The sequence below is a fragment of the Gossypium hirsutum genome, chromosome A01 (genome assembly GCF_007990345.1).
Source record: "Gossypium hirsutum isolate 1008001.06 chromosome A01, Gossypium_hirsutum_v2.1, whole genome shotgun sequence".
Taxonomy (NCBI): Eukaryota; Viridiplantae; Streptophyta; class Magnoliopsida; order Malvales; family Malvaceae; genus Gossypium; species Gossypium hirsutum.
Window position 1 is genome coordinate 34,917,884 of NC_053424.1, and position 23,413 is coordinate 34,941,296.

The 23,413-nt window shown below is 32.4% G+C and overlaps 2 non-coding genes across 2 annotated transcripts; one reads left to right on the forward strand and one right to left on the reverse strand.

The window, feature by feature from the left end:
* Positions 1-10,409: 10,409 nt before the first annotated feature.
* On the forward strand, positions 10,410-10,516 carry LOC121207496 (small nucleolar RNA R71). The gene has a single exon (XR_005902591.1). It is a non-coding gene; the product is annotated as a small nucleolar RNA R71 (small nucleolar RNA).
* Positions 10,517-20,060: 9,544 nt separating this feature from the next.
* LOC121207769 (small nucleolar RNA R71) lies at positions 20,061-20,166 on the reverse strand. The gene has a single exon (XR_005902881.1). It is a non-coding gene; the product is annotated as a small nucleolar RNA R71 (small nucleolar RNA).
* Positions 20,167-23,413: the final 3,247 nt, after the last annotated feature.

The following is a 23,413-nucleotide window of genomic DNA, read 5'->3' on the forward strand; positions in this document are numbered from 1 at the left end:
TAATCTCTTGTACATATCTCTATGTCAATTCAAACAATTAATTCAATCTCATAAGCACATAAAAGATTACGCAAGGTAACAATGTATTTCTACCTTGAAACAATTTAATCACAATAAGAGTTATGCAAGGCTAATGTATCGTTAGATATCGTTGCTAATTTAACCCTCAGGTACCTTAGATGATTAAACATGCACTGATTAAGTATCGTGTCAATTAATTACAATTTCAATCCGTTTAAATAATTAACTCATTAGTTACCTTACAATTGTAATACAAGAATAACTTAGTCATGGTTTTACTTAATCAAACATCTTACCGAGGCCTATAACAACACAAACACAATTTTAATAACTCAAGTAGATGAAATGCAATCAACCTAACACAAATTAAAATTAAGCTATATTAATTAAATTAAACATATCAACATCACAAATATTCATAGACATGTTCATAACAACAACAATAAAATTAAAATCATAAGGAACAAGAATCAAATCCAGTGTTTCTCCGAGGCTTGACTAGTTTGCTCCGCTCCTCCTTTTCCGCTTGTTCTTGTTTAACTGAGGCTTCCGTGAACACTTGAATGCTGCTCCAAATGGTATTTGAATGACTCTTTTTCAAGAGGTGAAATCGGCAAGGGAATGGGGAAGAAAATGAAGAACAATGAAGAGAGAAAAGTGAGAGAGAAGTGAATAATGAATGGTTTTGAGATATGTTTGAAGTAAACAGCCAATGGGGTATTTATAGGTAGAGAAGGCTGCTAAAAATAGCCAAAGACTCCCCCCATAGCTGGCCACACATGTGGCATGTTTGAAGATTTCAAACATGCTATTTTTAGGTAGGGGCAAATCTTGAAAGGCATGAATAGTGGAGGGGTTTGAATGCAAATTGAAAGAGTCTTCAACGGCCATTTTGCAAGCAAAATAATCAAACAAAAAATCTGATTGGGTCAGCATGTGGGATGGTTTTGGGCTGCCCAGTACTCAATTGGATCTGTTCTATTGGTTCAGCTCAATTGGGCCCCTTTTCATAATTAATTAATAATAATTTATTTAACCCAAATTAAATTGGATTAAAATTAAATTTAATTATATTATGAATTAATACACATAATTTGGACCGTCTTAGGGTAAAAACTTAATTCGCCTTGATGCTTCAAAATTGCTTCTCGGTTTTGAGCTTCTAGCAGTGTCTACCGAGCCGTTTTTCGCCCTTTGTGCAAATCTGTTGAAAATAATCAAAATTTGATATAAAATTAATTAAAATTAACATTTCCATAATTTGAGTGCAATTTAATTATTTTATAATTATTGTATATTTTTTGAAAAGAATTTTACTGAAACTACATGAATATGAGTTAAAAAGGGCATGAAAAAGTGTGTATATTTTCATGTTTCCACATTTCTCGATGAATTATTCAACATACTAAGTAATTGCCAAAATCAGCAAACCAAAGTGTATCATAGATTTGTCTTATCTTGAAGATATGCTCATCAGGAAAGTTCTCATTAATTGGAACAAGTGAAGAAGTTGCCTTATTTTGTTCCAACCTTGACAGATGATCGACTAATTGATTTTCAACACCTTTTCTGTCTTGGATCTTAAGGTCAAATTCTTGGAGAAAAAGTATCCATCGAATTAGCCTTGGTTTAGCATCTTTCTTTGTGAGTAAGAACTTAATGGTAGCATGACCAGTAGACATTGTGACTTTGGTACCAATAAGATATGAACGGAACTTGTCAAAAGAAAAAACTATAGCAAAGAGTTCTTTTTCAGTTACCATATAATTGATCTGGGCTTCTGTCAAAGTTATACTTGCATAGTAGATAGGATGAAAGACTTTGTTCCTCGTTTGGCCCATCATAGCTCCAATAGCAAAATCACTTGCGTCACATATTAACTCAAAAGGCATGTTCCAATCAGGTGTGATAATTATTGGTGCTAAAATCAACTAGTTTTTCAAATTTTCAAATGCTTCTGAACATGCTTTGTTAAAAAAAAACATCTTTTTTCTAAAAGTATACATAAAGGTTTAGAAATTTTTGAAAAATCCTTTATAAATCTACGATAAATGTAACACCCCAAACCCGGCCCAGATGTTATGACCGAATTCGGCGTGTCACATTGAAGCGTTACTAGAAAAGTCATGTTTTATCTAAAGTCTTTCTTAGTGTTTAAAGAATATCTTCGTTATAGATTAAAGTGAATAGAAGCTGTGCACTAGGTAGGATGCCAGAAAAGAGGAGGTGAGTCAATTAGACTGCTTAAGTACCCAGCTCTCCACGGATCCAATCCTAGACATCCATACAACCATTGCCACACTTTAACTGAGTGATTGTTCATGGAAAACCAATTCGTTTAAAACCATTTGAAAAGGTTATTAATTTTGAAAACGTTTTCGTTACGGAAGCTTTGCTTTGTTATTGCGATATTTTGAAATCAAGTAACCCTTTTAAAACGTGCCCTAAAGCTATTCAATTTCAAATAATTAAAACAATGTCATATCTAAGCTAACAAAACATACTAAAAATAGTTAAAAATAATTAAAGCGGCCTTGTTACAACCTGAAATATAACTGAAAAATAACTTAAAGAACTACTAATTTAATTAAAAACCATCTGCGCTGTCCACGTGGCCACCCTGAATCCTACCAGCTCCAAGTCCCCAGTTTAAGGCTCACATGCAAGGGTAAAGAGGAAGGGTGAGTTTGGAAAACTCAGTGTGTAAAGTATCCCAACCAGAGCCCAAATTAGTTCAAGCTTTACTGAGCCTAAGCCTTATTTAGAAATCAGAGTTAACTGGACCTTAGCCCATATCAATATTAATCTGGGCCATAGCCCCTTACAGTTTCAGAGTATACTAGGCCTAGCCTATACCAGTATTAATCTGGGCCATAGCCCCTTACAGTTTCAGAGTATACTAGGCCTAGCCCATATCAGTATCAATCTGGGCCATAACCCTATTACAAGTCGAGATCTATTGGGCCTTGCCCAATTAACACAGTTGGGCCCATTTCAATACAGTTGGCCCATAACAAAACAGTCTCATATGATTAATGCATGATAACCCATCCAACCCTGCACTTGCCTCCATCCATCCCTACACTTCTTGTGGGGAATAAATCACACGCGCCATCCCTACACTTACAGTGTTAGCACCAGTTGCGGCACTAACTATAATCCGTAGCAAAGCTGCTTATATCAGAATATGTGGCATAGCCACCAGAACGGGTTCTTCCTCCATAACAAAACCCAACCCTATGTAGTATGACATGTATGCAGAATATATATAATTAACAAGGCATGCTTCAGAAAGACAGTCAGATTATAGCGTAAGAACAATTATTTACCCTCGAGGGGCGTAATCGTAAACTTACCCCTTTAAGGGTATTACGGTAATTCTACCTTACAGAGGTATTTCAGTAATTTTATCATTCTTTTTAGGGTTTCATGCTCATTACAGTTATTAACGTGTCTTCAGAATACTTACCAAACGTTTTTACCGAAATGGGCCCGTTGCCCATTACTTAATTTCGGCCCATCGAGGCCCAAATTCACCGAGGTGTACGAAATTGCGCACTTTGCAATCTTACTGTTGAAGATACCAAAATTATCAATACAAACAATCCCATGAACGCTCGCATGCTTGCAAGTTCTCGAAATGTCGGCTTTTCGGCATTTCAGCTTTTCGGCTTTTGTCGATCTAGTCTACTAGTGGGTGTCGTTTACACACCTATTTTTGGATGAAACGTTGACGAGTTCCACACACGAGTTGCCTTTGCCAGAATATGGATTAGATCTAAATTTAGTCGTTCCAATTATCCATGCCCTAGATCAGTAGCCTTTAATCCACACTAGAGCAAAACAAATCAAATAACACCACTAAACCCTTTTAGTTTAGTCGACAGGCACCCTTTGTATATAGGGGTTTTCGGCTTTTCTTTAAATCCCGAAATAAAGAATGGAAATAAGATTCCCAGTACTTACCACCAATGATGTACTTGTCAAGAGCGTTTCCAATACTTTCCCAATCTCAGATCCACAGTGAATCCAATATTAAAATGGGAGTAGAGAATAGAACTAGATATTAATTCCCAAATCACTATGACTTATGAAGGTTTCGTCTTCTAAGGAAAGAATAGAGGATTCGGCCACAAAGAAATTCGGCTAACAAGATATGAGAGATATGGATGAAAAAGAGAGGAAGAGAAAAGAAAATAGAAGAGATGAGATAATAGTAGAGATTCGGCTTTGAAGGAAATCAAGGAAGGAAGAGATGAGAAAAAGAAAGAGAGAAAATAAGAAAGAATTCGGCTTTATGTAAAACGGCAAAATAAAAGAATGAAAGCAACAAACAGAATTCAGCCCCTAAAGAACCTACACCTATTCGGCAACTAAACAATCGGTACCCCTCTACAAACTAAAAATGCTAATTTACTACACCAAACTCTTCTAGCCGAATATGCAACTCCAAAGTCCTACTTTCGGTACACCACTCCCTCTAATTCAAATCCCTTGAATTTAGCCCGTAGCAAAGTTTGAATTTCACTCAAACTCCTTCCACCAATTAGCAGCATCCTTATCCACTCCTTGCACCGCTTCAGCACGCTGCCAAGAGAGTCCTGATCAGACCCCAACTCCTTCCCCACGCGTGCAACAAAAACCCAACCTTCTGTGCGCAAGGTGAGGCTCGAACCCCAGGCCTCTGTCTACCCTTGCCCTTCGCCCATGCTGCTGGCCACTGCACCATGCTTCTTTCTTTACCAATATAAGGTCACAATTAATTATAAGCCTTACCTGCTGAAGCTCCGGTCTGCTTAAAAATAAAGGAGAAATTTGCCTTCCCCGCCACTCAAACCGTGACCTTAAGAAAACCCAGCTACACTACTTGCCGCTGCGACACAACCTCTCTTTTGTTATAATACGACTGCGTTTACTTATAAGCCTTATTCGCTTCAGTCATGGGCTACTTAAAAAATAAAACAAGCTTCGCTGTCCCCTGCATTTGAACTTGTGACCACTAGGTCTCCTTAGCGCGTGGCTGCCACTGCGCCAAGGGCGCTCTTTGTGCAGGATTATGCTCGCAACTCCTCTTAACTCCTATTTTAACCTCAACCTGAATACTAAAAAAACAACCATTTACGCGCATCGTGCCTTGAACCTAGGCACCTCCCACACCCTCCTACCGTGCTTAGCCACTGGGCCAGGTGCTTGTTTGTGATAAAAACTCAGCCCAAATCACTTATAAGGCCTACTGTCCAGATCCCTTTAGGAAAAAAAATGCTCAAATTTTTGCCAAAGCCCTGGGTCGAGCCCAGGACTTTTCCCGCACTATAATCCCTTCGCAATTTATTTAATTACTAACTGAAGATACTAAATTAAATCATCTCATTTATTCGGGCCGTCTTCTATCCGAACTCGAACTCCAAACCCAATACTTCTAGGCCCAATTTTTGGGGCGTTACAATAAAAACCAGCATGGCCTAGGAAACATCTAACTCCTTTCATACTAACTGGAGATGGTAATCTTTCAATTACATCCACCTTGGCTTTATCCACTTCGATTCCCTTCTTGGAGATTTTGTGCCCTAAGACAATTCCCTCTTTAACTACAAAATGACATTTCTCCCAGTTAAGGACAAGATTACTCTCCTCGTATATTTTGAGTACCTTAGCCAAATTATTCAAACAAATATCGTAAGTATTACCAAACACAGAGAAATCATCCATGAAAACCTTAACATAATTTTCAACCATATCAATGAAATTGCCATCATACATCACTGAAATGTGACAGGAGCATTACATAAGTCGAAAGGCATTCGCTTAAAAGAAAATGTACCATATAGACAGGTAAAAGTAGTTTTATGTTGGTCTTCTAAGGCTACAACTATTTGGTTGTATCCCAAATATCCATTTAAAAAGTAATAAAATTAATTACTTGCTAGACGATTTAACATTTCATCCATAAAAGGTAAAGGAAAATGATCCTTATGAGTGGCTTTGTTTAGCTTTCTGTAGTCAATATAGATTCTTCAACCCATGACATTTTTGGTCGGGATTAACTCATTTTTCTCATTCTCAACAATCGTGATTCCATCATTCTTCATCAAGCATTGCACCAGACTTACCCAAGAACTATCTGATATGGGGTAAATAATTCCCACATCTAACCACTTAATTACCTCTTTCCAAACCACTTCTTTTATGATAGGTTTTAGTCTCCTTTGCCCACCAATCTTACCTTTTTCACCTTTGGAACAATGGAAATGTGCAAGTGTACACAATCGTTATCAAGTAAAAAACTGACAAGTAAAAGGTCGAGCTATTGTACCCACAGGGACTGTGTAAGAAAATATTTATAGAATACAGTTAAAAACACTTTGGTGAAGGAATATCTTTTGTTTTGAAGAAAATGTTTTAATAAAACTAGATTTTAACTAAGAAAATTAAAAGGTTAAAATTCCATGGCACGATTTCTAAAAAAAATAAGTTTAATCAATATGACATATATGTGTTAGATCAATTACATTTCTTAACTTATTATTACTAAAAAAATGTTCATGTTATTATGAATAAATTCACGACAACTTGGTAATTTGTTAACTATAGAACATATAGACTTACTAAATTAACTAATCTCTTGAAACATATTACTATGCCAATTCAAACAATTAATCAATTTTAATAAGCAAGTAAAAGATTAAGTGAAGAAATAATATATTCCAACATTGAAATAGTTTAATCAAAATAATCTTGCAAGTTATGAAAGGCTAATATACTGTTTAATATCGTCACTAATTTAACCTTCAGCTACCTTAGAAGATTAAACACGCACTAATTAAGAACTGTGTCAATTAATTAAAATTCAATATGATTAATAATTAATTCATTAGTTACCTAACAATTATAATGCAAGTATAACATAATCATGATTTTACTTAATCAAACAATTTACCAAGACCTATAACAACACAAACATGATTTTAATAACTTAAGTAGATAAAATGCAATCAACCTAACATGAATTAAATTTAAGCTATGTTAATTAAATTTAGAATAACAACATAACAAATATTCATAGACATGTTCATAACAACAACAAGGAAAGTTAAAGGATAGCAAACAAGAATCATATCCGCTGTTTCTCCGAAGCTAACTAGTTTGCTCCTCTCCTTCTCCACTCATTCTGTTGAACCGAGGCTTCTATAAGCACTTTAATACTGCTACCCAAGGTCAAAGAAGGGCTCTTTTCCAAGAGGGAAATCGACAAAGGAAAATAAAAGGGAAAAATGGGAAACAAATGAGAGAAAGTGAGTGAAAGAGAGAGAGATGTGTGAGATGAGAGGTGTGTTGAATGAAGTTGAAAATGGGGGTATTTATAGGTGGGAGTGGCTGCTAAAAATAGAAAAAAATTAGCATCCACACAGTCCTCCTTGGCCGGCCATACAACAAGCAAGTTTGAATATATCAAACTTGCTATTTTAAGCTAGGGGCAAATAATCAAAGGTACAAAAAGTGGAGGGGTTTGAATGGAGTTCAAGAAAACTTCAAGGGTTGTTTTGCAAGCATAAAAATCAGAAAAATTCAGCTGAGTGTGTCAACTTGTTGGACGATTTTGGGATGTCATTTCTCTTGTTGGATCAGACTTCTTTTATTAGCACAATTAAGCCACTTTCTCCTTTAGACTTTATTTTAATTTTTAACCAAATTAAATTTGGATAAAAAATAAATATAAAGTGAATAAAATAATCATCATTTGGACCATCCTTGGCTGGAAAAATATTCAGCCTTGCTCTTGGTTCACTTGATGAAAAAATTCCCCGACAGTTCAAGCCTTTCGAGGTGTTTGCCAAGCCAATTTTCATATTTTGTGCAAAACTGTCGAAAATAAACAAATTTTATGAAAATTTATTATAAATATAATTAAAATTCAATATGTTTATAATTTAAGTGCAAATTAATTATTTTATAATTAAAGTGTGAATTTCAACCAAATTTACTACGAAGCTACATGAATTTAAGATCAAATTGTGTTGAAAAAGTCTATATATTTTTGTGTTTCCACACGCCCAGACTTAATTCATTGCTCATCCCGAGTGATGCACAAATTGAAAAGAGGAAGTGCTTGAGATCATTATTGAAAAATGTCTTTAGAATACATCTAAAGCAAATCCAATCCTAGATATGTACATATCTATTGCCACACTTCTTATTTTGTAATTTTTTTCAATTTTATTGATGATTTACACATCTTATTTTATTATGCGAGAAATAAATTCCTAAAAGAGCTTAAAAGTAAAAACTTAAAAACCCTAAAAAGTAAAAACAAGATGCCCCATTTTTATTTATTTGTAGTCCCCTTTAAAAGCAAACTAAAAAAAACTCAAAGAAATTAGTGCTTGGGTTAAAAGTTGAGCCTTTATTTAACAAAACAAATACTTAAATTCTTTAGGCTACTTAGAAAAATATTTTTTGAAAAATTACATTAAATTAAACTCCCAAGAAAGACTGGAGGGGTCATAGATGGTCCCGCTTAAGTCTTAATCTCCTAGATAGAATTTTAATTAATGTAATGATCCAAAAAAATTTTTATCTAAGTCTACCATTTTATTCAAATGAGAAAAAAACTAAAAATATAAAATAACGATAGAGAAAGTGAAGAGAACTCCCTCCATTTTATTGAGGATCATCATTGACCATGGTGGTGTCAAATGGCCATTTGTCATACCAACCATACCCTTCTAGGAAGTAATCATATTCTTTCCCATCAAAACTATCCAACAACTTATAAGGGAAAGAAAACCCGGAATCATCATTCCTGGTGCCCTTGTTTAACTTCCTATAATTTCTACAAATCTTCCAACCTGTGACTCGAATATATGAAATAATCCATCTAGTACCCTTCTTGTACCTTTCCAAAATCACAAGTGCCTCTTCTTCTTGATCTTTGGTGAACTCAACTGAAATAATGATAGGCAAAGTCGAAGACAAACCCAAATAGTCATATTCCAAATGAGGAGACAAAACATTCAATTCCAATTCAGCTGGCTCTTCAATCGATAACTTTGGTTGCGTATACTCCTGAGATGATAACTCTAATGATTTGAGTGGAACTTATTGAGTGATTTCCTTTGAATTAGCTTCTAACCAAGCCAAACATTAATTTCTTCATCATCGCTTAGCGAATCCTCCAGTAGAATATGTTCTAACTGATCGCCTTAAGAATTGAGCTCCAATTCTGTAGAAGCCAACAATTCGATCTTGGAAATAACAGAGCATTATTCAACTATATCTAAGGATTTATCTGTATCGAAGTCATTAAAAGTCAGCTCATCATCAAAGATTTCTTTCAACTGAGTATCCCTTTGCTACTTCTAGAATCATTGACGATATGGTAGTGGTGGAATCTTAGCTTTAGCCAGACAACTCTTCTGTGGAAAATTTTCTACATCCGACAAGGGTGTTAGATAATCAGAACTAACTGCTTTAGAGTTTATCTCATCAAGGACCACTGAATCTAACTTTTGTGAAATAGGAGTTTTAACAATCGGTTGAAATTCCTCTTTGACTTGAGCTACAACAGGCTCATCTTGAACCTCAACCACCTTGGGCTCCAATGTCTTTCTAGTTGGATAAGTGACTACTTTGCAATGTTCTTTGCCTGAAATTCTTGGATTTTCTATGTCACTTAGCCAAATCCTTAGTGGCTGCTTCTAAGCTCATTGGCTAGTTGTCCCACTTGGTTTCCTAAATTCTTCAATGTTGCTGCTTGGTTTTGGATTAGTTCATCATTCTTTGCTATGTAACCTTTAGTAAATTCTCAAGATTACTTAAAGATTCAGTTGGTGGGGTTGTTGCACTTTTCGAGAATATTATGGCAGATAATTTGGTTAAAATGGCATAAAAGAGTCACTATGGTCTGCCCATTGACTACTCTATAGAGAAATTCGATAATTCTTCCTTGAAGAGGTGTAAGACTTTGATTGTAGACCATTCCAATTCTAATTTCCCATGTAATATTTTGAATCTTGATTCGATGGACAATTTTCAAAGAAATGGCCATCTCCACAGTATTCACAAGAAATATTCTCGAACTGGTTCGACTATTGACCTGTCAGATTACTATTGAAACCATTAACAGTTATGTTCTTAAGCATAGAAGACAAATAGGATACTTGGGATGTCAAAGAAGTAAGGGCATCAACTTCATGTATTCTTGATACTCGTGTTCTTAAGGCTGTTCGGTTGATTGCCAATGATAGTTATTATTGGATATTCTTTCAATAATCTCGTAAGCTTCATTGTAAGACTTAGAAAGAAAGGCTCTATTTGCCGAAGCATCCACCATTAGTCTAGTATGAATATTGAAACCAATATAGAAAGTCTCCATTTGAACACAGTAAGAAATGCCATGATGAGGGCACTTTCATAATAACTCCTTGAACTACTCTCATGCCTCATATAAAGATTCTTCATCAGGTTGCTAAAATGAAGTGATTTCATTTCAGATCTTAACAGTCAGAGATGGAAAAAAGTATTTCATTAAGAAACGTTCAACCAACTCTTGCCATGTAGTTATGGAACCTGACGGTAGAGAGTTCAACCATACGCTCGTGTTCTATCCCTTAAGAAGTATAGAAATAATCTCAGTATCTAAGAGTCCTCAGCCACCCCGACTAGTTTAAATGAGTCACTCACTTCCATGAATAGTTGAAGATGAAGTAGGGGATCATCAGTAGGCATCCCACTAAATTGACCCATATTTTGCAACATTTGGAACATGATTGGCTTTAGATCGAATTGCGATGCCTTAATTTTGGGTCTCACAATACTCAAATTGAGCTCGTTGAATAGAGGAATGGCATATTGTCGAATGGCATAGTTTCTGTCATCGGAAACAATAATCGAATTGTGAGTATTATAAGCGAATGCTCCTCCTTGATTTTGGTTTTGATTTTCAAAATTCATCGCTTCAATTCTTCTGTAATTTACTTGTCTTCTTCTTTTTCTGAAAGTCATTTAAATTTTAGGGTCTATGGGGAGTAAGTAAATAATTTGATCAATACTCATAAACACTTGAAACAAACACAATAAAAATATTGGAATAAAAAATTTAATTAAAAAATAGACCAAAATGCAAAAGTAACAATTTCACAAATAATGTCATTTAAAACAGTCCTCGGCAACAACGCCAAAAACTTGGAACAATTGAAATGTGCAAGTGTAAACAATCGTTATCAAGTAATAAAGTGATAAGTAAAATGTCGAGTTATCGTACCCATAGGGTCTGTGTAAAAAAATATTATGAAATGAAATTAAAAACACTTTGATGAAGGAAAATCTTTTTGTTTTGAAGAAAATGATTTAATAAAACTAGATTTTAACTAAGAAAATTAAAAGGTTAAAATTCCAAAGCATGGTTTCTAAAAAATAAGTTTAATCAATATGACATAATTGTGTTAGATCAATTACATTTCTTAACTTATTATTACTAAAACAATGTTCATGTTGTTACGAATAAATTCACGACAACTTGGTAATTTGTTAACTATAGCACATATAGACTTACTGAATTAACTAATCTCTTGAACATATTACTATGCCAATTCATACAATTAATCAATGTTAATAAGCAAGTAAAAGAAGTGAAATAACAATATATTCCTACATTGAAAAAGTTTAATCACAATAATCTTGCAAGTTATGCAAGGCTAATGTACCGTTTAATATTGTCGCTAATTTAACCTCAGCTACATTAGAAGATTAAACATGTACTAATTAAGTATTGTGTCAATTAATTACAATTTCAATAAGATTAATAATTAATTCATTAGTTACCTTGCAATTATAATGCAAGTATAATATAATCATGGTTTTACTTAATCAAACAATTTACCAAGACCTATAACAACACAAACATGATTTTAATAACTTAAGTAGACGAAATGCAATCAACCTAACATGAATTAAATTTAAGCCATGTTAATTAAATTTAGAATAACAACATAACAAATATTCATAGACATGTTCATAACAACAAGAAGGAAAGTTAAAGGATAGGAAACTAGAATCAAATCCAGTGTTTTTCCGAAGCCAAACTAGTTTGCTCTTTCCTTCTTTGCTCGTTATGTTGAATCGAGACTTCTATAAGCACTTCAATGCTACTACCAAATGTGGAGGAAAGGCTCTTTTCCAAGATGGAAATTGGCAAAGGAAAATAGAAGGGAAAAATAGGGAACAAAGGAAAGAAAATGAGTGAAAGAGATAAAGATGTGTGAGATGAGAGGTGAGTTGAGTTGAATGAAGTAGAAAAAGGGGGTATTTATAGGTGGAAGTGGCTGTTAAAAATATAAAATAATTATCAGCCACACAGTTCTCCTTGGTCGGGCATACAATAAGCAAGTTTGAATATTTCAAACTTGTTATTTTAAGCTAGGGGCAAATTTTCAAAGGCACAAAATGTGGAGGGGTTTGAATGGAGTTGAGGAAAATTCCAAGGGCTGTTTTGCAAGCATAAAAATAAAAAAATTCAGCTGATTGGGTTAGCTTGTTGGACAGTTTTTGGCTGCCATTTCTCTTGTTGGATCAGTCTTCTTTTATTAGCATAATTAGGCCACATTCTCCTTTAGGTTTATATTAATTTTTAACCCAATTAACTTTGGATAAAATCTAAATATAAAGTGAATAAAATAATCATCAGTTGGACCGTCCTTGGTTGGAAAAATATTTAGCCTTACTCTTGGTTCACTTTATTCAAAAATTCCCCAACAGTTCAAGCCTTTCGAGGTGTTTGCCGAGCTAATTTTCACCTTTTGTGCAAAACTGTGTAAAATAAAGGAAATTTGTGAAAATTTATTATAATTAAATTTCAATATGTTATTAATTTAAGTGAAAATTAATTATTTTATAATTAAAGTGTGAATTTTGACCAAATTTACTATAAAACTGCATGAATTCGGGCTCAAAAGGTACTGAAAAAGTCTATATATTTTTGTGTTTCTACACCCCCAAACTTGATTCATTACTCATCCCAAGTAATGCACAAATTAAAAAGAGGAAGTGCTTGAGATCATTATTAAAAAATGTCTTTAGAATACATTTCCCTGACAATTATGAGTTTAGTGAAATTATGCTTAAGAACAAGAATTTTGAAATTATGCAACTCAAGTATACATATTATTCGAATTATTCTCAATTGTTATCATGCTAGCAAGAATAGACTAATTTTTTTCTTAATAAAGACATGCTAATTCTTACCACTTAACTTTTATTCCCTTTATTTAAGACCAAACTACAACTACCAAGTTTATGTCTTCATATATTGAACTTAGCAATTTCTCTCCACTAATGTAGGCGGCATGAAAATCAAAAACAAAAGTTCTTTTAAATAGGTTGTAATGTGGCTGGGTTAAAGATAGAAAATTTTAAGCTAAAAACCTTAGGTTCAGCTTGTATCGGACCTTCGGAATAAGTACCTTCAGTACACCAACTCATTTTTTCAACACGAGCATTTTATTGTATGTACTACAATTTTTTGAGCATTTGATACTTCTTTTCAACTCCCCCAAACTTATTTCAAAGAATACTCTGAATAGCACTGAGTCTAGTGTTTGAGACAATTTAAAGATAATTATGAGAGAAGTGATGGTTAAATATTGCAAAGGTTCAAATAAAATTAGGTCATATAATCTCAAAGTTGGGTTTCAAGGGATAAATATTCATTAAAGTTGGCTTGAAAGGTTCAATCAGTCCAAACAAAAGTTTGGCTAAGTCATTTTCAAAATTCCATGCTTATTAGGATTTCGCCTCAAGATATTACTAAGCCAATTCTAGAGACTTAAAATTTCATGCATGTCTAGATCTTCTAAATAATTAAAAATTTTATAGTATGATTTGCAAACTTTATTAAGAGTAACATTATGTGATAGTTCAGCTAACATAACAATTATTGAGATAAAAGAACTTTATTTATACTAAAAGTTAGCATAATAAATAAAAATTCAAATTTTTAATTATTTTAAGCAAAATTTAGCTGATTGGGTCAACTAGTTGGACGGTTTCGGGCTGCCATTTCTCTTGTTGGATCAGTCTTCTTTTATTAGCACAATTGAGCCACTTTCTCCTTCAAGCTTTATATTTATTTTTAACCCAATTAAATTTGGATAAAAATTAAATATAAAGTGAATAAAATAAAAAACCAAATTGTAAAAATAATTCCACAAAGAAAATGATTAAGGCAATAGTCCCCAGCAACAATGCCAAAAACTTGTAACGAATTCTCATGAGCTCACGCAAGTGTACGTAGTCATTCAAGTAATAAGTAAGTAAAAATGAGTTATCGTCTCTACAAGGACTGTATAAGCTTAAACAATTAGTTGCAAAATTATAATTAGCAATTTGATGTAAAAAAAAAACTCAACAAATTTGGATAGTGATGATTAGTTAATTAAATGCAAGAGTGATCCCTAATGCAATTTCTAATCTAAATGCAATTTACCTAAATGTATGAATGAAGGTTTTAGTAAAAATAGCAATCAACATTAAATGGGCTAGGATAATTATATTAATCAAATCAACTTACTTTCATCATGCTAACATGTTCAGAATTACTTCCATGGCAACTCAATCTCTTAAAGGTTTGGAAACCAAAGTAAGTCCTCTCATATCTTTTACTTAGTTAAACATGTATGCTACTAATCATATTATACTAAGGGTTTCTTAGCATTTATGTAAGGTCACAGGGACATTTACGTTTTTAACAGTTTAATTACATAAATCTAAAAACCATGCAAGATAATAGAGCTAACTAAAGATATTATGAACCTTAACTTAGTAGGGTTTAATGACCTAAACTAAAAATTGCACTTTTCAATTATACGTCTACTAGTCATCATCTGGTTAGGATTGCTCAACCAATTTGAGTGCACCGAATCACGTATGAATGAAATGAATCATGATATTAATTCAAAACATAATCGACTAAAGAAAAAACATGTTAACATGAATTAAATAAATATCATTAACTTAATATAATTATCCCAACAAATACGATTTAAAAATTCATAGTTGATTTCAAAACATAAAACTCAAAGCAAACATGTTAAAATAGATAATCAAGAGGAAATAATGGACTCAGTTTTGTAGCCTTTTAGATCTATTCTGACTGATGTGCTCAACTCTGCTCAATTCAGTGGCCCTTTGGATCTATTTTGACTGAAGCGCTCCTCCGTTCTGATTGAAGCTTCTTTTGCTAAGGGTCTAGAAGGTAGCCAACTAAATAGTGCTTTTGACAAAGCTTTTGAGGCTAAAGAAGGGAGAGGGGTTGGACAGCTATGCAAGGGAAAAAGGAAAAAGAATTGAGAGAAAACTAGAGTGAGTGAGAGAGGAATGTTGAGAAATGAGGGATGATGGAAAAGTAAGGAATGGCAAGGTATTTATAAGTGAAGGTAAGGGTTTGAGTTTATTAAAAGTATGTTTAAATTTCCTTCCTTCCCTCTCTCATGTGGCCAGCCATGCTTCAAGGAAAAAGGATGATGAAATCTTCTCAATTTGAATTCGAATTTCAAACTAAAAATAGCTATAAAGTGGACGGTTTCAACAAAGAAGTTGTTAGGCTGAATTCTAATTATTTTCCAACTGTAGGGACCTTCAATTAAATATCCCAAAATATATTTTGGGCAGCCAACATCAAGTGCCGAAATTGGGCTTTTAATTCCCCTTGTTGGATAGATTTTTCAGTCTATTAACTTAGCAGACATGTCCATCATTTACCACCTTCTTTATTGGGTCAAGTAGTTAACCCCATGCCCAAAATTACATGGTCTTACCATCTACATGGATAATTTATGCATGGCCATCTTTTATTTATTTAAATCATGTCTCCAATGGACCTCCAACATATTGAAAAGTACATACATTAAAAAAATTAACATGAATTAATACAAAATATGCATGAAAAACATGTAATTAAGCATAATTTCACATACTTTCCAAATTCATGTCAAAAATTACTAATTAAGTAAAATTTACTTATTTCAATAATAATTACTTGAGATAAACATAATAATTAAGTAAAAATGTGGTAAAAACATATAGAAAAACCCTATATAATTTTGAGTTTACAGAACACTTTCACCCCAAGCCGGTCTGGACTGCGAGCTCGGAAGATAAGTAGTCATTGTTGACTTGTTATTTGAGTGGAAGATAAAAAGATCATGTTGGGATAGCAACTATTGGTTGACGAGGAACTCAAAGTAACAGTTAATGGGGATTACAAAAGCAAGCTAATTACCCTTAATCAAATTTGATTTTATTTTCTTATGTTCTATTATTTTATTATCATAAAAATCTTAAAAATTCCATTTTCTTTTACGATCATACTATAACTAAATCAAAGTACTAATTAGACATTTCGATGTTTAGGTTAAAATTGACCTAGTACTAGACTCCCTTAGGTACAATCTTCGGAGTACTCACCCACTCCGTTTTAATTATATTACAACTGGACCAGTATACTTGTGGATATCACCTCATTGATATAACTTTCACTGTAGTATTAACACTCTAGAGCTAGTACGTCCAGAGGCAGTCAAGTTGTTGGTGCCGTTTTCGGGGAGGCAACGTCACTAGTTTGATTTTAATTTTTGCACTCAGTAAGGATAACTAGGAAACAATTTTATTTTCTTTATTGTTAATAATCTTCTCTTTCTGGGTCTAGTGTATGACACGTAGTAGGGAAACACCTATTAAAGCAGTCACAGATCCAGAGAGAATTATTGGCAGATATCAGCAACAGCAACAATAGTAGATGTAAGATCCATCACCACCTACTGAAGGCAACATAGCACACAAAAATTTGTTGTTCGACGACGCTAACGATAATGCCTTAGGAGATCCACCAGCACCATACATAGGAGATCCACCAGCACCATCACAGCTATACGTGAACTTACACATGGCTCATAATGAAAGAACCCTAAGGGATTACACATTACCAAGTTTGAACATGGTTTAGGAAAACATAACGAGGCCGGCTATTACAGAAAATAATTTTGAGATTAAACCGGAATGGTTCAGATGATTAAGAATAATATGCAGCTTAGGGGCACAATGATAAAGGATCCAAATTAACACTTAAAATGGTTTCTCCAACTGTTTGATACTTTTAAGTATAATTGTAACACCCCTCACCTATTTTCACAGTCATAATAGGGTTACGAGGTATTACCGATCAATCAGCATCATTTAACATACATAATTCATACATTTATGCATTCATACTCAAATGCCATTCAATCATATACACATTGTCCCTTATAAGGGCCTACAAGGCCTTAAACAAACTTTAGAAGTGGTTCGGGACTAAGCCAATAACATACGAAAATTTTAAAAACTTACAAAAAATTTCAAACATAAAAGGGTCACACGCCCGTGTGAACAGGCTGTGTGCCTCACACAGCTCTAGACACGCTCGTGTCCCAGACCATGTGAAAACAGGGCATACATACTGACTTGGGTCACATGGCCGACCACAAGCCCGTGTGCCCTTTGAAGTGGCCATACACACCCGTGTTCCAAGCCGCGTACTAGGCCATGCCAAACCTGTAGGGTATACTAACTTATACAACAAGGCCAAGTCACACGCACTTGTGCTAGACCGTGTGCCTTTTAGAGGGGTATACTGACTTGTGCCACACGGCCAATCACACGCCCGTGTGTGAGGTTGTGTGGAGCATACTAAATTCAATTTAATTTAACACCAAGGGGCACATGGTCGTGTAACCTAATCGTGTGTTGCGCACAGCTGAGACACACACCCGTGTCTTTACCCGTTGGGACAAAAATAAGCCATTTTCAAAGCCAAATTGCCACCCTTTTTACACATACCTACACAAGTTCATATGGTAACATTTTAAGTCACAAATATGCAGCCAAAGTTCACCAACCAACATATAATCATACATTATCCATTTCAACTAAATTTAATACCCATTTCTATACCATTTACTCAATCAAATACCAAACAATTTAACTTGCTTTACTAAGCATAATTCACATATATATTTCATTTAACTAAACCAATTCAAACATACATAAACACTTTCATTCAACATAGGGCTATTACTTAACATTAAGAGTAGAATTATTTGCATATTCATAAACATCATCAAGTTCATCAACTTATGCCAACACAAATGGCCAAATACATGTTCATCAAACATGCCCAAAATGACTCAAGCCTATACATGCCATATACCATATATACATCGCTTCAAAAGTACCAAAATAGATGTTCGATAGTGCGATGAAGTCTCTGACGATTCTCAGATCCGAGCTAGTTTCGTAGAACTATAAAACATAGACAAATAACACAAAGTAAGCTTTATAGCTTAGTAAGTTCGTATGTGAACATGAAATAATTACAGCATTCATTAACAACTTAAGTTGGACAATATCCTTATCATTTAAAGCATCAATTCATAAATTAACATAAAGCTTATCCATATCTTAATTCATAAGTTCACAACTTTATGAACTCGATACTTGAATAGTTGTTATCTATACAAATACATTTTTATTTCTCATCAATACTCTTATTAAACCACTCCGTTTTACAAATGCTCACGATACAATTTCATCAATTTTCCGATGCCATGGTCTTTCATTCGTATGTCATAACCTGGTTATGGTCTTATTATTTGATTGCCATAGCCAGGCTATGGTCTTATACGGCAACTTGCCTTCCTCAATTCGTACTTTTCATTTAATATATCGACATTTATTCAATAGAATAATTAATATCTCAATTTCATCCATCAAAGTAGATAGGTACACATTTAACTTCAATTATACGAACTTACCTCGAGTATGAAAACAGTGAAATGAGTCAATTACTCGATAACCTTGCCTTTCCCCCGATCTAATTCCAGATTCCTGCTTTCTTGATCTAAATGTATTCAAATTAACTCATTTAATCTTCTACTCATTCAATTTAGTCCAAAAAATAAACATTTCGGCATTTTTGCATATTAGCCCCTAAATTTTCACATTTTATCGATTTAGTCCCTATTTCACAAATACACAAAATTCACACAATTCAATTTAACTCATGCTTAGCCGAATTACCTATAGGTCCCTAGAAGCCTATAACTTTCATTTATTTCATATTTAAACCCCTCAATTTGTACATTTCACAATTTAATCCATATTTGACATTTTTGTCAAAAATCACTTTACAAAACAGTAAAATCTATCATCAATCTTTCATATTTCATCTTAAAACATCAAATAACTCATAGGTTCAACAATGGAAACTCTCAAAATATTCAACATTTTCAAAATCTAAGGTATGGGCTAGCTAGATTGAGTTGCAACGATTACAAAAACATAGAAATCATCAAAAACTGAGCTAAAATCGTACCTTAATTAAGCTAGGAATGTGCCAAATGCTCAAGCTTGTTTAATGGCTTTCTCAAGCTCTATTTTTGGTGGAATGAAGAAGAATATGAAAGCATTTTTCTTTTGTTTCTCTAAATCATCAATTAATAACTAATTTACTATAATACCCTTGGTTATAAACATATAAAAACTTATAATGGATGGCCATAATTTCCCACTTACAATACCAATGGTATAATATCATCATAAATACCTTTGGTTTAATAAATCATAGCAGTTAAACACCTTTAACAAATAGAATGAAACTTTTACATTTTATGCGATTTAGTTCTTTTTCTCAAATTGACTATTCAAACAACAAAATTAGCTCGCGAAATTTTCACACATATCAAATAATATATTGCAAACACCAAAAAAAATATTAAAATAATTTTTTGACATTCAATTTTTGGTTTCAAAACCACTGTTCTGATTTAGCTAAAATTGGGATGTTACAATAACAGGGTCACTGACGACGCTATTCATCTTTGAATTCCCCTTTTCTTTTATTGATAACATCTTTTCTTGGTTAGATTCGTAGGCTCCAAGGTCTATCATGACACGGGATGAGCTTGATAGAAAGTTCTTGCAAAAGTTCTTCCCTATTAATAAAGCAGTTCAACTAAGAAGAGAGATTGTTATCTTTAGATAGATGGAAGAGGAAAGTTTTAATGAGTCATGGGAGCACTTCAAAAAGTTTATTCAAAACTGCCCACACCATAAATTCCCTGAATGGATGCAAATGCAAGATCAGGACTAGACGGAGCAACAGTAGGAGCCCTCAAAAATAGAACGTATGAGGATGCGTATGAAATAATTGAAAACATGACATTAAACTCCAATCATTGGCCCATTGAAAGATTCACATATCGCCCGAAACTTGCAACGGTGAAAGTTATCCAAGAGGATAACAAGTATCAATAGTTAGTGTAACACCCCTTAACCCCAAACCGTCGCCAGAATAGGGTTACGAGACATTACCAAACATATCAGACAACTTACAAAATAATTCACAAATAAAATAGCATTCATAGTATAATGTAATAGTTAAGTCCCAATAATAGACGCTCTAAGCCAAAACATAAATTAAAAGTGAAACGGAACTTGTTCGAATTCTCCGGAAATTTTTTGTAATTTTTTTATAAAAATTTCGATAGCATTTTTGCTTATTTTTACATAAAACCCCTGCAAAATTCAAACCCAAAACAATCCAATATCAATACTCTAACCAATGATTAGGTATACTAAATACATCCAATTTTTATCAAAATAATAATTTAATACCTTAGTTTAAACAATATAACATATTAGTATATATGTATAATTAATAACTTGTATTTCATTTCAATTATTTAATACCAAATTTACCATTTTATAACTTTATATCATATTCATAATCCAAAATATTATAATCATTTATATACAACCAAAATCATTTAACCTAAATGTATATACATAATTCATATTCAACTACCTAGTACATGCCACTTAACAAAAGGAAGAAATACATCACCAAAATTTTCTTGTTGGATTCAGGCGGGTTTGATTTGGATGCTGGACCGGATCCGAAACTCTAATGACCTACGCACGGAAACAACCGTACAGTGAGTATTTCATACTCAATGGTCTTACTATAAATCAAAACTATTTAACATTAATAAATTACAAACACCAACCATAAACTTTATAATCATTTAAACTAATTATATATAATTATATTACTTCATAACTCTTAAATTCATATTTCATTTTTCACATACTAACTCAATTCATAATTTAACTCATACATTCTTTCTCATACTTTTCAATAGTGCCAACATAATTAATCACATTTTCAAAATTTCATTTAAATTATTTACCCTATTAACAAGGCTCGGACTCTGGAAGATACACGGATTCCACCCAAACACACCAGAATATCCAGCCCAAACACACCCAAAATATTATAAATCCTCCATAACACACCAATAAGGCATTAAATGCCTTTTCAGATAAACCGAATATATAATAACAGAAACATCTTTTTAGCTAAACTACAAACCTCCTCATCACATCACAAATCCAATGGCATGCCATTTGTATCAAATCTAGTCCGACAAGTTAATAGGATATTATTTTACTTTTCCAATTTCAATTTCATTTCCACAAAAGTTTTCAGTACTCAATCAATTAAAAAATCTACTATCTTAATTCATATACAAATTAATTTTCACACATACTCATATTTAATTTCAAATATAATACTTACCTTATCTTAATTATTCCATAACTATAAATTCAATATACATTTAATAAATAGTTTGAGTTATAGTAATAATACGAGTTTACTCCTCAACGATTTTTTTTCCTTTGGATGTCGATTCCTCGTTTTCCTTGTTAGCTACGAAAATAAAAATAAAAATAACATTTTACATTATTAATTACAACATTAATTTAAATAATTAATTAAATTTCTACTCAATTTATGCCTAATTTTAAATTTAATCCTAATTGACTCTTTTATTTGTTTCATTTATTTCATACTTCAATTCTATTCATTTTTCTTCCATATTCATCCTAACTATCAAGTATTCATAATATAACCATAATTTAAATTTTCTTTTAATTTAATCCCTCTAATAAAAAACTTATAGCTTACTTTACAATTTAATCCTTTTACTAATTCTAACTTAAAATTTATTCAATTCTATCCCTAATTCATCTTTTTCTTCAACAGGAACTTTGTTTAAAAGCTTATAAACTTTCAAACTGTCAAATTAATTTCATCAAAACCTTGTTTTAAGACTTCTAAAACATCAAATTTAAGAGAAAAGGACTAAATTTAGCTTACGAAACAAACTTGAAGCTTAGAATCCCAATTTTCCCCTTTTCTTTTCTTTCCCTATTCTGCCCCTGTTTTTCGAATGCTCTTTGTTTCTTATTCTGTTTGTTGGCTTTTGTTTCTTTTTCCTTTACTTTCGTTTTATTCTATTTACTTTAATTTACCTTAATTTATTTGTTTTATATTAATACTTTAATTCTAATTATCTATTACTTTAATATTAAATAAACAAATTCTTTTATAGCAAATGTACTAGTATTCTTATTACAATTGTCATTATTCAATTTGTTTATTATACAAAAATCATATAATTTAATTATTTAATTTAATAAATATCTTTAACTTAAATAATAAGTAATTTAATTATTTATTTTACAATTGTACTAATATAATTTTTACACATGTATAAATTGTATTAATTGTATGCCATACATTTGTCTTAATCTAATTAATTTAATAAATAAAAATCTTATAATATAATAATTTAATTAATAACTAATAAATATATTTTACCTATTATTTAAGAAAATATACATATATTTTACAATTGTATAAATACAAGCATTACACATGTATTTTATCATATCCACACAATTGGCATAAATTTATTTAATAATATAATATCATTATAATTTAATTATCATAAATTCATATTATATAAATTATATATATCATTAATTATATTTATAAATTATATTTATATTTATATTCATATTATATAAATTATATTTATATATCATTAATTATATAATTTAAAACAAATAAAACCTTAGATTTTATTCTCTTATGCCGCCTCAACTATAGCAAATTGGCTTAATTCCCATTTTAGCCCTTTTTACTTTCTATTGTTCTATAATTCAACTTTTATCATTAATTCAATTTAATCTTTTTTTCTATTTTCTCCAAATTAAACTAAATTCGCCTAATTAAAACATAATTAGACACGCTACTAGACTTATAAATATTTCTAATAACTATTTATGAATCTAATTCACTAAGACGGAGGCCCAATAATGTACTTTTTCGATGCCCGTGAATTTTGGGTCATTACAGTTAGTGTATAGACGTAACCGTATTGAATCTGCTAATAAACCGTCTATGTGTGGAGAGAACAAATCACTCTTCCACTATATCAATAATTCTACCGAAGAT